This window comes from Perognathus longimembris, chromosome 16 (genome assembly GCF_023159225.1).
Source record: "Perognathus longimembris pacificus isolate PPM17 chromosome 16, ASM2315922v1, whole genome shotgun sequence".
Classification (NCBI taxonomy): Eukaryota; Metazoa; Chordata; class Mammalia; order Rodentia; family Heteromyidae; genus Perognathus; species Perognathus longimembris.
This window is the reverse complement of record NC_063176.1, coordinates 51,974,040-51,989,491: the sequence shown is the minus strand read 5'-3', so window position 1 is coordinate 51,989,491 and position 15,452 is coordinate 51,974,040.

The window sequence follows — 15,452 nt, the reverse complement described above, 5'->3', positions numbered from 1 at the left end:
CAAAAGTGAGAGCCAGAGTAAACCTGTTCCCTTTATTAGTTACCTCAAGTATTTGGTACAATAGCAGGATGACTCTACTGAATGTTGTTCCTCTTCTTGCCTAAGGCACCAGATTGCAGTATTGGAACTACGTGCTCTGAGCCTTTTGCAATATGTAGTGTTCTTCCCTACACATAGCTCACGGACACCCAGGATAGAAGCAAGAAGAAAAAGAGGAGAAAGAGGAAGAGGAGAAGGAAGAGGAGGAGGAGGAGTTGGACATACGCAAAAGCATAAGATAATAAAAGAGCTGAGAAGAGGAAGTAGTCAAAAGAACAAATAGGAAATAAAAGGGCAAGGGGAAGAGTAAAGGAAAGAAACAAGCCACAACTCTTTGCTATTGGTATCTATCAACAAAGTAAATTCTGAGCTAAAGCTAATGGTTGGGGAATACCCATTCTCTGGCCTATTGGAAGAACAAACAAGTAAACAAAAATGATGCATCTTACGATCAGATAAGTCCATGAGCACAAACAAAATAGTATTTCACTCTATTGTCTAGAAAGAGGATAGTTTCTGGAATAAATATCCTTGAACTCATCTTGAGATTACATTACCAATCTATACTTCCCAGAGCGTTATATCATCCATTCAGCATCAATGGAATACCAAGATGTAAAGTGGAATACATCTTAAAAGTATCTTAAAAGTATCACGGGGAGATTCAAAGTTGTATCACTAACCCATCTTGAGTCAGCTAAGTAGTCTGTCCATTATTTTCTCCTTCTTAACTGCACTTCATCCTGTGATGGCTGCAATTTTAACTACATCATACTTGTATTTTCTGGTCTTGGGGCTTGAACTCAAGGTCTGGGTGCTATGTCTAAGCTTCCTTTTCTAAGATTTTTCAGTGATAGCACTTTACCACTTGAACCACAGCTCCTGTTCTGACTTTTTTTGGGGGGAAGTCTATTGGATATGAGTCTCACTATATAATACTTTTAATAATAAAAATCAGAAGACATAAGTAAAAGGCTAAGCAGGGTACCAGTGATCCACACTGGGATTCTAGACATAGGGGAGGCTGAGACCAGGAGAGTCACAGTTTAAAGCCAGCCCAGGCAGAAAAGTTTACAAGATCCTTTCACCATCCGTATCTGGCTAGGGTGGCAGGCTAGCCCCGTGTATGTGGAAGGAAGCTGAGATCAGGAGGAACTCAGTTCCAGACCAACCCATGCAGAAAAGTCCGAGAGAAAGAATTTGGGGGTGTTGACACACTACCATCTCAGCCATAACAGGAAGAAAAGAAAACCCTATCTTAAAAATAAGAAGCACTAGAAAGGGTTGGAGGCATGACATGGTGGAGCACCATGAGTTCAAGCCCTAGCCAAAAAACGAAAAAGATTAGGGCTGGGAATGTGGCTTAGTGGTCGAGTGCTTGCCTAGCATGCATGAAGCCCTGGGTTTGATTCCTCAGTACCACATACACAGAAAAAGCCGGATGTGACACTGTGGCTCAAGAGGTAGAGTGCTAGCCTTGAGCAAAAGAAGCTCAGGAACAGTGCCCAGGCCCTGAGTTCAAGCCCCAGGACTGGCAAAAAAAAAAAAAGTGTCACAGCCTTTCCTGGCTGAGCTGGCTTGGAATGGCGATCGTGGTGGTCCTCAGATCCAAGGCCCCTGAGTAGCTAGGATCACAGGCAATAACCACCAGTGCCCAGCTGTTGATCATTTTGATGAGTAGTTTAGATAATGATAAAGCCAGGGTTGATTCATCACAAATATGGAGATTTTTACTTATATAGTATTCCATGTTTCTTTGCAAATATTTCATTAAACCAGAGCTTTCCATTTCCATTTCCTAACGTACCTGTGTATCACTTAACTTGTTCATTTTTTGCAATGCTGAGGACGGAAGTAAGGCCTTGTGTGTGCTAGACAAGTGTTCTACCATGGAGAAACAGTCCAATCCTCCACCCGCATTTTTCTTAATAAATATAGCCAAGTTAGCACCAACTCTTGGCTTCCAATAAAATAAAGGCTCTGTTCTGGGCTGGCTTACTAGGTGCAAGGTGTATGGCCTCAGGGAAAGATGATTAGTTTCATAGACAACTGGACTCAGTTGTTTGTACCATGTAGTAAGGGAAAGTATCACAAGTTTCAGGAATAAAAAAGAATGATATGCTTCTGGTAAATAGTCAGGTTTACATTCATTGTAATGATGAAATCTGGCAGGCGATTGCTTAATTCCATCCAGACAGAGAAGAAAGTGTTCAGGGAAATAGCTGCTGCGTTTCCTTCCTCCTAACCACTGATGTTAAAAAAAAAAAAAAGACACCATCAAATCAGAATACAAAAACATTCCCAGTTATATAAACAGCTAATGCTGAGAGGTACAGTAGAAAGCCAGTGATCACTACCCCCGCCCCTTCTTCTGGAACAGCCTGGAACACATTGACCTGAGTTCTGATTCTACCTCTGCCACTACCCATAGGTCTCTGAACTAATCACTTGCCTTACTCTGGGGCCTCAACTGTAGATTTAGAGTGAGATAGTATTTTTCAAACTTTCTTTCTTTTTTTTTCTTTTAGGTCAGCCAAGACTGGGACTCGAACTGGGTACCTGATGCTTTCCCTAATTGTCTGCTGCTCTACCAACTGAGCCACACCTCCAACCCTTCTCAAACTTTACTTGCATAGAAATCAACACATTGAATCTCAGGCTTTGCTCCAAATGCACAGAGTGGGTCCTGGGTATTACATCTTTAAAAACACCTGATACAATCATGCTGCAGGCCTGCTAGAAGAGCACCTTGAAGAACACAGCAAGGGCAAGTTTATTATTATTATTCATTGTTATTTGGGATCTCTGACTGAGGTTTTACCATACTTGCATTGTCTATGCTGTAGTTTATTCGTTCTTCCTATTTCACATCTGTTATGATGAATTTAGCTGAGGGCAAGCATGGACCTAAGAATTCTGAAATCACATGTACTCTGCCTCCCGCTCTGCTATCCATTCTTTTCCACACGGAACCCCTTCTTCCACTGATAAGGTAGCCAGCAAGGATACATGGTCAGATTTGCTTTAAACAGAAAGTGAAAAAAAGTGGGATTGTTTTGTAAGAAGGCAAAACTGACACCTACCTCTCTAGCCTTTGGTTCCCACATCTGTAAAACAAGGTTGACAGAACTTCCTTTACGGTGTGGTGAGTCCTCATACCTCATACATAGCTTAGTGATAGCTAACATCCAGTATAAAACACCTTTAATGCTAAAGAGGAAGAGTGTAGAGGGATTATGCATGCCATAGGAAAAGGAAGAGATTCCATCCCCTAGAAATGTCAGTAAGAGACTGGCAAGATGAAACATGTGTAGATCAGTACTTCCTTATGAATCATAGAATTCATTTTAGTTCAGCCCACTTCAACAGGTACCACACCAGGCCTCTCAATGACTTCTGACACTGTTCATGTAGTTGGCCTTTGTTAGACAAAAGACAGCAAATAAACTTGAGTATAAGACACTATTCTAGGACTTTGGAACATGAAATTTTGTTTGCAGAATGACTATATGAAATTTGGGCACTAATATTTTCTAGAATTTACAGATGAAAAATCTGAACTGGAAGATCCTATAACTTGCTCAAAGATATATTTCATTAATAAACAACAGAGTCAACATTCCGACAGTAGGTGGTTTAGTGCTAGAACCTGTGTGTATTAAGGTATTACATTGTACTTTTTTTTTGGCCAGTCCTGGGCCTTGGACTCAGGGCCTGAGCACTGTCCCTGGCTTCTTCCCACTCAAGGCTAGCACTCTGCCACCTGAGCCACAGCGCCCTTTCTGGCCGTTTTCCATATATGTGGTGCTGGGGAATAGAACTGAGAGCTTCATGTGTAGGAGGCAAGCACTCTTGCCACTAGGCCATATTCCCAGCCCTACATTGTACTTTTTATAGAGCTGATTGTAAATTCTAAAGGAAAGAAAGAAAATAATAAAGTTCCAAATAATAGTTTCCTCTTGGGAAAGCACTCTTTCCTCCTGGAAACTTTCCATTCAGAAAGGGACATAGGTATAAAAAACTGCCTTGATGTCCTATTTTTTTTTAATTTTTTGGATGCGCTTTCATTTTATTGTATTTTTATGAGGTATAATAAAAACGTATTTGACCTTTGTCCTAGGTTCAGAATTCTTTACACCCTTGGAATTTCCTGAGCAATGGGACTATCTTTCCTAATTTATCGTGTGTCCCTTTTAATCACGAATTTAGGTAGGTGACATGTTGGGAGTGGAGGGTAGAGAGAAACCCTCTGTAGTTCCAAGATGGAGGCTGAGCAGCAGGAATTCATGAAACAAGATGTATATATAGCTAGAAATTCCAGCCCATTTCCCATCTCTGATACCAGAACAGGCTGAAGGCAGAGTTCAAACAAGTGGCCAATGATTAATCAGACATTGCCAGTGAAAACCCATATAGAAACTTCAAACCACCAGGCTTCAGGAGCTTCCTGTCTGGAGTACATGTAGATCTGTTGGAAGGGAATCAGACATATGAAAGACAAGGACTTTTTGAAAGAATCTGTCCCAGCCATCCCAGGGGACCATGCGGAGATAGTCACAGACAGGAGAAAAAAATGTATAAGTAGGTTTATTAGTGGGGCCATATGGCTGGCATCTGCACCTTTCACCCTGCTTTCCACACATCCCTCTACGTCTTTTCCATTCGGTGATTCCCAAAGTCATATCCTTGCTATTAAAACCCTAATGGTAAGTGTAGCATGTTCTTGAGTTCTATAAAGCTATTGTATCAAAATTGTCAAACTTGAATGGGGAAAGCGGGGTGAGTGTACTAATAGGAAATTCTTTCCTAAATTTAAAGTCAGTTAGACACAATGCTAGAATATTAGAATAGTGGAGATAGCTGGGAGTCGTAGCTTGAATCTGATAAAGGGAGGCAGTCTTGTGGGACTGGGCCACCAAGCCCTCAACTTGAGGGTTCTGAGTTCTGAGTAAATAGTTTCAAAATGGAATTGGGTTTTGGACATCTGTGTCAGGGAGCTGCCACTGGGCAGAATATATCTTCAATCAGTGTGCATGTGATATACACGTATATATCCTATGTATTCTTTCTCTACCTAGGGAATAAGGAAATCATTCGACTTGCAAATTGAAAATCAAAACTATGCAGTTGGCCCAGCTGCTGGCGGCTCCCGCCTGTAATCCTAGCTACTGGGAGGATGAGATCTGGCGATGGTTCACAGTTCCAAGTCTTCAGGAGAAGCATTTGAAAAAAAACAAACAAAAAACCCCGTGCAATCAATTTCTCAAGTAATGAAATCAGCAACCTCGGAAAAGGAAATGTTGACAAAGTCATACAAAGTCTCAGGGTTGAAATTCAAACTTCTGTCATGAACTCTCCTCCCCCACCACCATTTATACAAATATACCAACCAGAAAAAAGTCTGACTTGGGGGGAAAATGCACTTGTTTTAATTCTTACTGGATAATGATCGACAACTACATTGTACATACCCACATTGTACATACTCACGGAATATGTATTTAATGGGCTATGTCTTTAATAAAATTGCCTATTCCTTCAGAAACCGAGGAACTACCTGTAACCCGAGCTACTCGGCGGGCTGAGATCTGAGGGTCACGGTTCGAAGCCAGCCGGGCCAGGAAAAGTCCAAGCAACTCCCTGAAAATCCACCTGCAGGCCTTGGCCTCATAGCCGCTTCCGCGCTGCCATGGCAACAGAACGCACCGCGTCGGGGCTGCTGACCCCGCCCCCCCCACGCCGGGCGCCGGTTACCGCCAGGGCTTTCAAGTAACTCTCGCGGGAAAGAGGAAATACCGTGAGAAGATAGCGGAAAGCCAAAGCGGGGCGGCGAGGACCGGCCGCACGCACGCACACACGCACGCACGCACGTACGCTGGCTGACTGACTTACTTCGCGCATGCGTGTAACAGGTCCGATCCAGCCTACTTCCGGTTGGATGGAGGACTTTCCCTCCCCCCCCCCATGAGGCCGGAAGTGGCGCGGTGCGGAGCCTTGCGGTGAGGCGTGCTGGGCGGACTGAGCCGCGGGTTCGAGTTGGAGACGTGACTTCGGTCTTAGCTGGGCTGTCTTGACCCGGCTGGAGTGGAGAAGGAAGAGAGGCGGCCTCCGATGGGGAGTCCCTGCGGGGCGGAATGACCTGGGACGACGACGACGGGGCGCTTCTGGGCCTGCCAGGTGCCGCCTGCCCGCCCGCCAGGCCTCGGGGCGCGCGTGGGCCTGGAGGCGGAGGGCAAGGCCCAGTTAGTGGGGATGTGATGGGGTTGAGGTCCCTTCGGGGAGACACCAGGCCTTTCACGTGCTTAAAAGACAGGCCGTCCTAGAGACCACATGGAGCTCCTGTAAACTGCAATCAACAGCTAAGAACAGCTCTGAAAGAGCTGGGAAGCAGCTCTGAAACTATGGACGTTCTCGGAAGATTTCATAACCCTTGTATGTCTCTGTTCTGACTTATTAGATCCCCTTTGTCTTAATCCTGGTCCCCTCCACTGAGGTGCCAGACTTTGAAGTCAAGCCCCATCACGTGAACCCCATTTTAGAATCGAACCCTGAGCCAATCAGATTTGTACCTGTGTTCTAATCTTGCTTGCACAGCTGATTGTTGTAACCTTGTTCTTTGCCTTTATAAGCCCTGTGTAATCACAGCTCGGGGCTCCCTCCTAACCTCCGCTGTGTCGGTGGGTAGGACGAGGCCCGAGTTGGCAGCTCGTTAAATAAAGCCTTGCCTTGCTTTTGCATTTCGGAGTGTCTGAATCTCGGTGGTCTTCTTGGGGGTGGTCTTGCAACTTGGCACAACATTTGGGGCTCGTCCGGGATAGCCCCAGAGACCCCGAGATCCCAGACTCCGAAGCTTCTTTGTAGGTTTTTTGTAACAGTTTCCAGCAGGCCCACAGAGAAGCACAGGTGATTCCTACAAGTTTGTCAAGATCTAATACTGACCCTTAATAAGTTACAGGTAAGAGAGCATGCTTAAAAACTACTTCTGTGTGGACCACCTTGTTGCTTATAATTGGAGTAAAGTGGCCCCTTGTAAGACTCATTGATCTGAATCTGCGGTTCGAAGCCAGCCCGGGCAAAGAAAGGTCCCTGTGAGAGACTTGTCTCTAATCAGCCAGCAGAGTGCTGGGAACGGAGTAGTGTGGAGCTCAAAGTGGTAGGGTGCTAGTCTTGAGCTGGAGAGCTGAGGGACAGCACTCAGGCCCTGAGTCCAAGTCGAAAGTCACTCCTCCTGGGACAAAAGTGATGGAGCATCCAGAGGCAGTAAGCCACTGCTTGGATGGCAGAGATGGTGTCAGATCCTAGAGTCACTACTGTTGGCCTTTCAAAAGTTAAAGCCGGGAAGTCCTAGAAGAATAGTTCATGAGCATGCCTTTCCAATGCACATGTCTGTCTACTGGGCAGGAATTTGCCAGTCATCTGTGATAGTGGTTAGTAAGGGTAAGTTTGTCAAATGAGAGGATAGATTAAAATCTCACCCCCCACAGTTACTCAAAGCCCTGACTGGCAGTAAGATTTTAAGTTGATACATCTGTTTAGGAAGGAAAGCTTGTAGACCTGAGATTGTGTTGTCCTTATTGAGATCTGTTAAAGGCCTGTCAGCTTGCCAATGCCCTCAATCAACAGATTAACCACGGTGGAAGGGACCCTAGACGGCATCGCCACTTGGGTTCATTGCTTCCACGCCAGGCCAGCTGACCCCTTTGCCCTGGATGACAACTACCGTGATGGAACATGGGAGGTCTCCAAGCACCCAACTCAGCCGCTTTGCCTTCGCCTCAAGAAAAGAAAGTTAGACTGAGACTAAGGTTATAGGTTCCTGGCTAGGTAAGGTCTACGCCCCTGAGTCAGCCTGAAGAAGTTACAGAAGATGGATGATCTTCACCCATCAGCCCCCCTTTAAAATCAAGGGACCAGAGTTGTTTTTGGGAAGATGAGGCAGGATAAACTAGAGACATGCAGAACAGAGGTACAGAGAATATTCTTGTAAGAAATGGTGACAGGCCCTTTGGTTACTACATTGGGTCCTACTGGCCCATGCCTTACCTCTATATCATCCCCTAGACATGCAAGCCATTGAAATGGACAGAATGGAGCCATGATTGGCTCCCAAGGTACCAAAAAGAAAAAGGGGGAAATGAGGTGCCAGACTTTGAAGTCAAGCCCCATCACGTGAACCCCATTTTAGAATCGAACCCTGAGCCAATCAGATTTGTACCTGTGTTCTAATCTTGCTTGCACAGCTGATTGTTGTAACCTTGTTCTTTGCCTTTATAAGCCCTGTGTAATCACAGCTCGGGGCTCCCTCCTAACCTCCGCTGTGTCGGTGGGTAGGACGAGGCCCGAGTTGGCAGCTCGTTAAATAAAGCCTTGCCTTGCTTTTGCATTTCGGAGTGTCTGAATCTCGGTGGTCTTCTTGGGGGTGGTCTTGCGTCTTGGCACAACACACCTCCCCCCCTCCCCCCTTTTTTTGACCTAGGGCCTCTTTGTGACCCTGGTGCGTGGGCTGGGGGGGGGGGTGGGCTCAACACTAGCCTCTCTCTTCTGCAGCAGCCTCCTGAGTAACTGGCATTTGTTGTATACCGGACACCCAGGTGGGCCTCGAACCCAGACAAAGTCACCAGCACTCAGTCAACCGGGCTAGGCGTCTTTTATTTAGTTGTGCACTGCGTCTGATCGCCACCACCGGGATGGTGACACCACAGCGCTAGGCCTCAGGAGGGCTGGGTTTTTAAAGGCAAGAATCACATGTACCACGTGCAGGTGGTAGTGCGTGTGATAGCAAACAGACTTATGGAAGCAGAATTGGCAGTTAGTGATCACAAATAGCGATTGCGATTCCAGTAAAAACAAAAACAAAAAAACCCTCTGGCAAATAAAGCAGTGGACCATTTAAGCAAGCAGAATACTCTTTCTTTGCTTAATTCTTGGTTCTGGGTGTAACTGGTATTTACTGAGTACCCATTTAACTTCTTTAAAACATGCAAATAGAGTAACAATTATGCTTGATCTCTCACCTTCCTCTTGCCAGGGTCAAGCAGCTCTAGGTCAAGCTACTTTTTACTTATTTGGGATGGCTCAGCCTCTTTAGGACTTAAAGATGAATGTCTTGGTCTGGGTGTCTCAGAATTTACCATAGGTATGCACTGCCATGCCTGCCCCTTTTCCTGCTCAACAGTTACATTAATAAAGTGTTGGGGACCGAGAATACAATAGGAAGTTGGTAACGACAAGTTAATATAGAACAGAAAAATACCTGTTCAGTTTTTAGGATGAATGCACCTCAGAGCTACATTAACACTGACAAATCTTTAAAAAGACATTAAGTAAAACTAAATGCAAGAAAAGGATATAGAAATTACAGATTGTTAAATTAGACAAAACAGTCTTGTGCATGTGATTAAAAAGTAAAGCATAAAGGTGCTTGAGAGTGGTAACCAAGGGCAAGAGGCTCCTGGGGAACCGAATGGGATGGGGTAGAGCTGACAAGTCTTCAATTATTTGTGTAATCACTTATCCTCTAGTTGGATGGTCTGTACACATCTATGATAGGTTTGTTTCTCCATTATAGCCTATTTCAGATTTAGATCTTTAATTAAACATAGGTAACTTCGTAAAGCTCAAAATGTGGGCTGGGAGTACGGCCTAAGTGGTAGAGTGCTTGCCTCGTAAACATGAAGCCCTGGGTTCTGTTGAGGGGAGTCAGGCTGACTCCATCTTCACTAAGATCTCCCTCGCCCCTGAGCTTCAGGGTTGGGAGATGTGTGCCCTGTCTGCTCGGGACCCAGGGAAGGCCCCCCTCGCTGTGATAAGAGTGTGTAAACTGCTTGACCACCTGCATTGTGGAATGTTCAAGGTTAACAATAGTAAACCTGTGCCCTTCCAGGAAGGAGCAACCTTACCCCCACCCCCATGAGTAAGCATATCCACCTGCATTGTGTGGGGACCCACCAAATCTGCGTGCCATTTCTAACTAAAATGATAGGTTGGTTCAAACAGTTACTATGAGGCAGACTGACTGTAACTCCATTGGCCATTGCGTGTGACCTGACATGACTATGCAGTTTCTCTGTAAGTGTTGTATCCTCATTGGCCACCTATGTGTGGCCAGGCTTGATCATGTGGCATTTGCCTTCATAAACCCCTACTTGAGGGCCATTCGGGGTCACAGTGTCAGCTCCCAAGTCTGCACTGTGTCCCTGGCCGGTTGGCCCGCTTTATTATGGTCGCAGTTACAGCTCCCAAGTCTATGCTGCGTCCCTGGTGGGTCAGTTCGCTTTATGCTTCCCCAATAAACCCATCTTTTTACTTGAGACTGTCTCTGTGGTGGACTCTTAGAGGGACATGGAATCCCTTCCCTCAAACCTCGTAACATCAACTCCTCAGCACTACAAATATAGAAAAAGCCAGAAGTGGTACTGTGGCTGAAGTGGCAGAGTGCTAGCCTTGAGAAAAAAAGAAGCCAGGGACAGTGCTCAGGCCCTGAGTTCAAGCCCCGGGAATGGCAAACAAAACAAACAAAAAACCCTTAAAAGGTTCTGTAGTCATGCTTAAAGAATAACAAATCATAAAGTGAAAAGAGAATCAGGGCCAACTTTTGTAACCAAAGTAATAACACATTTAAACATAGACCCATGGTTTGTTTCAGTCCGATGAGTAAGATATTCAGTCCTAAAAATGACTGTCCTGCAGGAAGTTTTTATACTCACAGATCCCTAGAAACTGGAAGCACCCTATACCTTGTAAGGATACTATACCAGGAAGCTCCAAGGTTAGTAAATAAGCAGAGAAACCACAAAGGAGGACCCAAGGGAAGTGTTTACTTGAGAAAGAATGAGAAAAAGATCAAGTATATGCAGACTGCAGATTAGCTATTTTAAGTACTTTTAGCTGATTTGGGGTTTAAGTACTTCTAGCTGATTTAGCTGATTAGGGATAATTCCTAGTTGCCTAGTCACTGGCTCTAGGGTTATTGAATCAAAGAAATACAGGCCAGAAAAGTAGATCTCAATGGTAGATAAGTAGGAGGAAGCTCTGGGTTGGTTATATGCCTGGGAATTAGCCAACAGGTCTAGGACTGTGCTTCCTCAGATTCACAGGCCCCGCCCAGACGCCAGAGCATCAAGAACACAGGAAATAGGAAAATACAGGTACTATAAACAGCTCTAATAAAAGAAACAATTAAGAAATATTAAACTTCTACTAAATAGCTGCATCCTCAGAAAAAAAAAGAAAAAGAAAGAAACCGAGAACAATTGAGATGCCTGCAAAGAAGGATTGAGATGCATAGCCAAACTCAGGAAATAGATGTGTGAGTGAGGTATACTACCATAGCGGCTCTGTTCGCATTGCTGATGTGCTTTGCAGCTTCTGGTGTTGACTTCCAGGAATGACTGACATCATTTGTCTTACAGAAGTAAATCTACACCCATGTAAGAAATGCTGACAAGAGCTACAGGTGTTTTGCTTCACCACCTACAATTGTAGGTATCTGAAAGGGTCCTGTAGCTGGCAGTGATATTATTCTGTATTGTGATACCTTAATGTCAAGCCTCTGGTCCTTTTCCCAGATCAAGAATGCACTTCAAGAAAGTTCTACAAAAACACACCATCAACTGCAACCTGATAGTTGACCTGACCATAGAAAAGGAAAAAGTATCCCCCACAGCTGCTGGAAATTTGTTTTTCCAGAATGTTTGGATATGGTGTACAATTTTTTTTGATCCTAAGATAGCCAATACATTAAAAACTATCCCTACTGATAACACAGCATATCTTCAAATGTGTACTGTTGCAGAAACAATGTACTTAGTTGTACTATTTAGAAGCAATGCGTAGCATATAGTTACCATCTAGTATAAATTTTGTAATCCAGCTTGACAAAAGCATTAAGATCAGAAACTGTACAACACTTACTTTATGCCAGATATGAATGACAAGATATTTTTTATTAAACTTTTTTCTTTATTGTCAAAAGTGTGGTACAGAGGGGTTACAGATTCATCTGTAAGGCAGTGAGTACATTTCTTGTTCAACTTGTTACCTCCTCTCTCATTTCCCCCTCCCCCTCCCCCTTTCCCTTTCCCCCTTGTGGAGGACTTTTTGTGGTTGTTAAATTGAACCTTACATTTAAGTAGATTAGGTGTTTTTATACAATTAGATGCACTGTTGGTCATTACAAATTAGAGTAGAGAAACTGTAAAGGAATTACAAGTGATGGAACAGCCAGCATAACTAGTAAGCAAAAGCAGAATGATTTTTTTTAAATGCTACCAATGACTAATAATAGTGCTGTGCAGAATCATTGTTTTATACACCCTGAAGCTTAGCATCTAGAGATCATTCCACAGGATCTCCTGGAACTATTGAGAGTTGCAGTCCAAGTTAATCTTATTAAAGGCAGCTAGCTCACTAACTTCTTGAAACATACTCTTCAGAAATTGGAACTAGGCAGATGCACTTACTCTATCAACTCATGAATGAGTTTCACATTCTTATGGGAAAAAAATCTTATTTCACAAATATTTTTGAAAATGATACTTGGGCAATGAAATTGGAATATTTAACCACTATTTTGGGCATTTTTTGAACTGCGTTTAAAACAGCAGGGGGAAGTCAGTGATATATTCCAACATGTTGAACAGAATCAAGCATTTTGGAAGATGTGGCAAGCAGGACTTAGAAGTAATCATTCTAGTTGGGCCCTAGTGACTCATGCCTGTAATCCTAGCTACTCAGAAGGCTGAGATCTGATGGTTATGGTTTAAAGCTAGCCTGTGTAGGAAAGTCCACAAGACCCTTATTTAATCAATAAACCAAAAGCAAAACTAGGGCTTAAGTTGTAGAACGCCAGCCTTGACTAAAAATGTTCGGGGATAGTGCCCAGGTCCCAAGTATGAGCCCCAGGACTGTCACCAAAACTAAATTAAAAAACAAATTGTCATAGCTACTATATGTTTCCACAGTATTACAATATATTGAAGAGTGTGTTACTGATTAAGACATTTTTTTCTAGTCCTGGGGCTTGAACTCAGGGCCTGGGTGCTGTCCTTGAGCTTCTTTTGCTCATGGCTAGCACTCTACCACTTGAGCCACAGCACCACTTCTGGCTTTTTCTGTTTAAGTGGTACTTAGGAATCAAACCCAGGGCTTTATGCATGCTAGGCAAGCACTCTATCACTGAGCCATGTTCCCAGCCCCTGATTAAAACATTTTTGAAAGAAATGAAGCCAGAGATACTACACAATCCCACGTCTCTGTCAAACATTTAACTATTTCTTCCCAGAAGAGAAATTGGAGACATTAAGGGAAAACATTTGGAAAAAATATCCATTTCCTTTTCAATTCTCTGAATCAATAGCAGAATTAAACTTAGTGCCTGAAGAAGAGAATAAATTATGGAAGCTTCCTTCTACATACACATTGAAGAATGATTATGTCACCTTAAAGTTGATCAGCACTTGGGATTGAAAGAAAGACTTCTGTGTACTATGTAAACAAATACCTTTCTGTTACTACCATTCACAACCAGTTTTGTGGGAACTGGAGTTTTCAGTATTAACCCAGTTAAAATCAGAGGGTAGAAGCATATTGAATGATGTGGCATTTAGATGAGTAACATTTTTTTTCAGACTGGAATGAACTTACCAACAGACAGGCACACTCATCATGTTAATAAAGATCCTATGGTTTCTGGTTTTGTATTTTATAATGTTATGTTCTAATGATTTATATTATATTCAAATGCTAATGTAACATGTAATTCCTTTATTTTTGTATTTTGTTAAATATTAAAATGGTTTCATTTTATGCTTGTTGAACATACATGTTAATAAACCTCTGCTAGATGCTAGAAACTCTTCTAGAGACATTTAGGATACAAAAATAGAGGAAAAAAGTCATTCTTTACTGGAGTGTATATCCTAGCAAGGAGAGAAAGACATGAACACAATAAACAGGCTTATAACACTTTGAAGATAGTGAAGTGCTGCAGAAAGAACAGTAAGAAGGGAAGTCAACAATGCCCAAATGCATCTGATCCTACAAAATATTTATCAAATGAACTCCAGGAAGTGGAGTTTTTTTTTTCTTTTAGCTGTTTTTTTTTTTTCTTTTGGTTTATTTGTCTGCCTTTGGGAGAATATGGACATGGCACAGAAATGGAGGGACAAAGGGTGAATAAATGCAGAACTGCTCCTCACTGAACACTACGAGCACGAGCCACCTGCACCCAGCAATGATTGTATTTGCTTGCCACCCTTTTATAAATGCTCCATAAAAGCAAAGACTACATCTGTGATACTGAATAAATGCGTATTTGATGTGCATTTGATGGAGAGCATGAATCCAAGATGTCTAACTGAAATCATATTTCAAGAAATAATAGGTGTGACAAATAACATTTGTCTCTAAAACCAGATGTGGGGTCAGGAGTTTATTTAGCACAACAGTAGGAAGAGTAATCGCCTAGCATGCACTAGGCCTAGTGAAAGGTAAGTGCATCATGGAATGTGCAGCGCTAGCTCGCCTCAGGCATTGGGTTAAGGCAGTTCTAAAGGGAGTGGGTTGTAATAGATCGTGGCTACCTCATGCCCTTAGTGTCTTCTGTGCGTGTCCTCTTCCTTTCAGCTTGTCTGTCATGTGAGACAGGAAGGAGACCCCTCCCTAGGGCACTCGCTACCTCTCTAACAGAATCATGAACTAAAGAAAACTTGCCTTTGTAACTTACCTGACCTAAAATATTTTGTTGGAGCAGCACAGAATGACCTTGGATAAGTGAGATTCAACATTTTTATTTCAGAAAAAAAGTTTCTCTTACTATATTTGAACTTTAAGACTTCTGAATACATGTATATGTGTGTGAACACACATTTCAGTTGATACCTTATGAAAAGTAAAGTTAGTTTTAATGAAGTCCAATATATCAATTTGTTCTTTTATGCATTTATCTTTTAGTATAAGTGTAAGTAAGAAATATTTCCCTATGAAAGTTTTTATAATTTAGGTTTAGGGCTGTAGCTCAGCGCAAGACACTTGCTTAACACATGCAGGAAACTGTATTTCATCTCTGGCACTGCAGGGAGAAAAAAAAGAAAAGTTTATTTTCAGATGTTATGTTGAGTCTACAATGTATTTTTGCTGAATTACACATGGTATGTTTCCCCCTCCGGTCTAGCTAGCCGTCCCGTACCAGAAGTGAAAACATTATCCTTTGTCCTCAGGGAATTAACTTTTATATTTGTATTGAAAATTAGCATATATGTGGATCTATTTGTTGACTTTCCTACTGAGTTTATCTATATGTCTACATTCTAAAACATGCTTTATTGTCTAGTTTTATAGTAGGTCTTATAATTAGATAGTATAGGTTCTCTAACTTTGTTCTTTATTTTGGCACCAGAATAAAAAATCTAAAA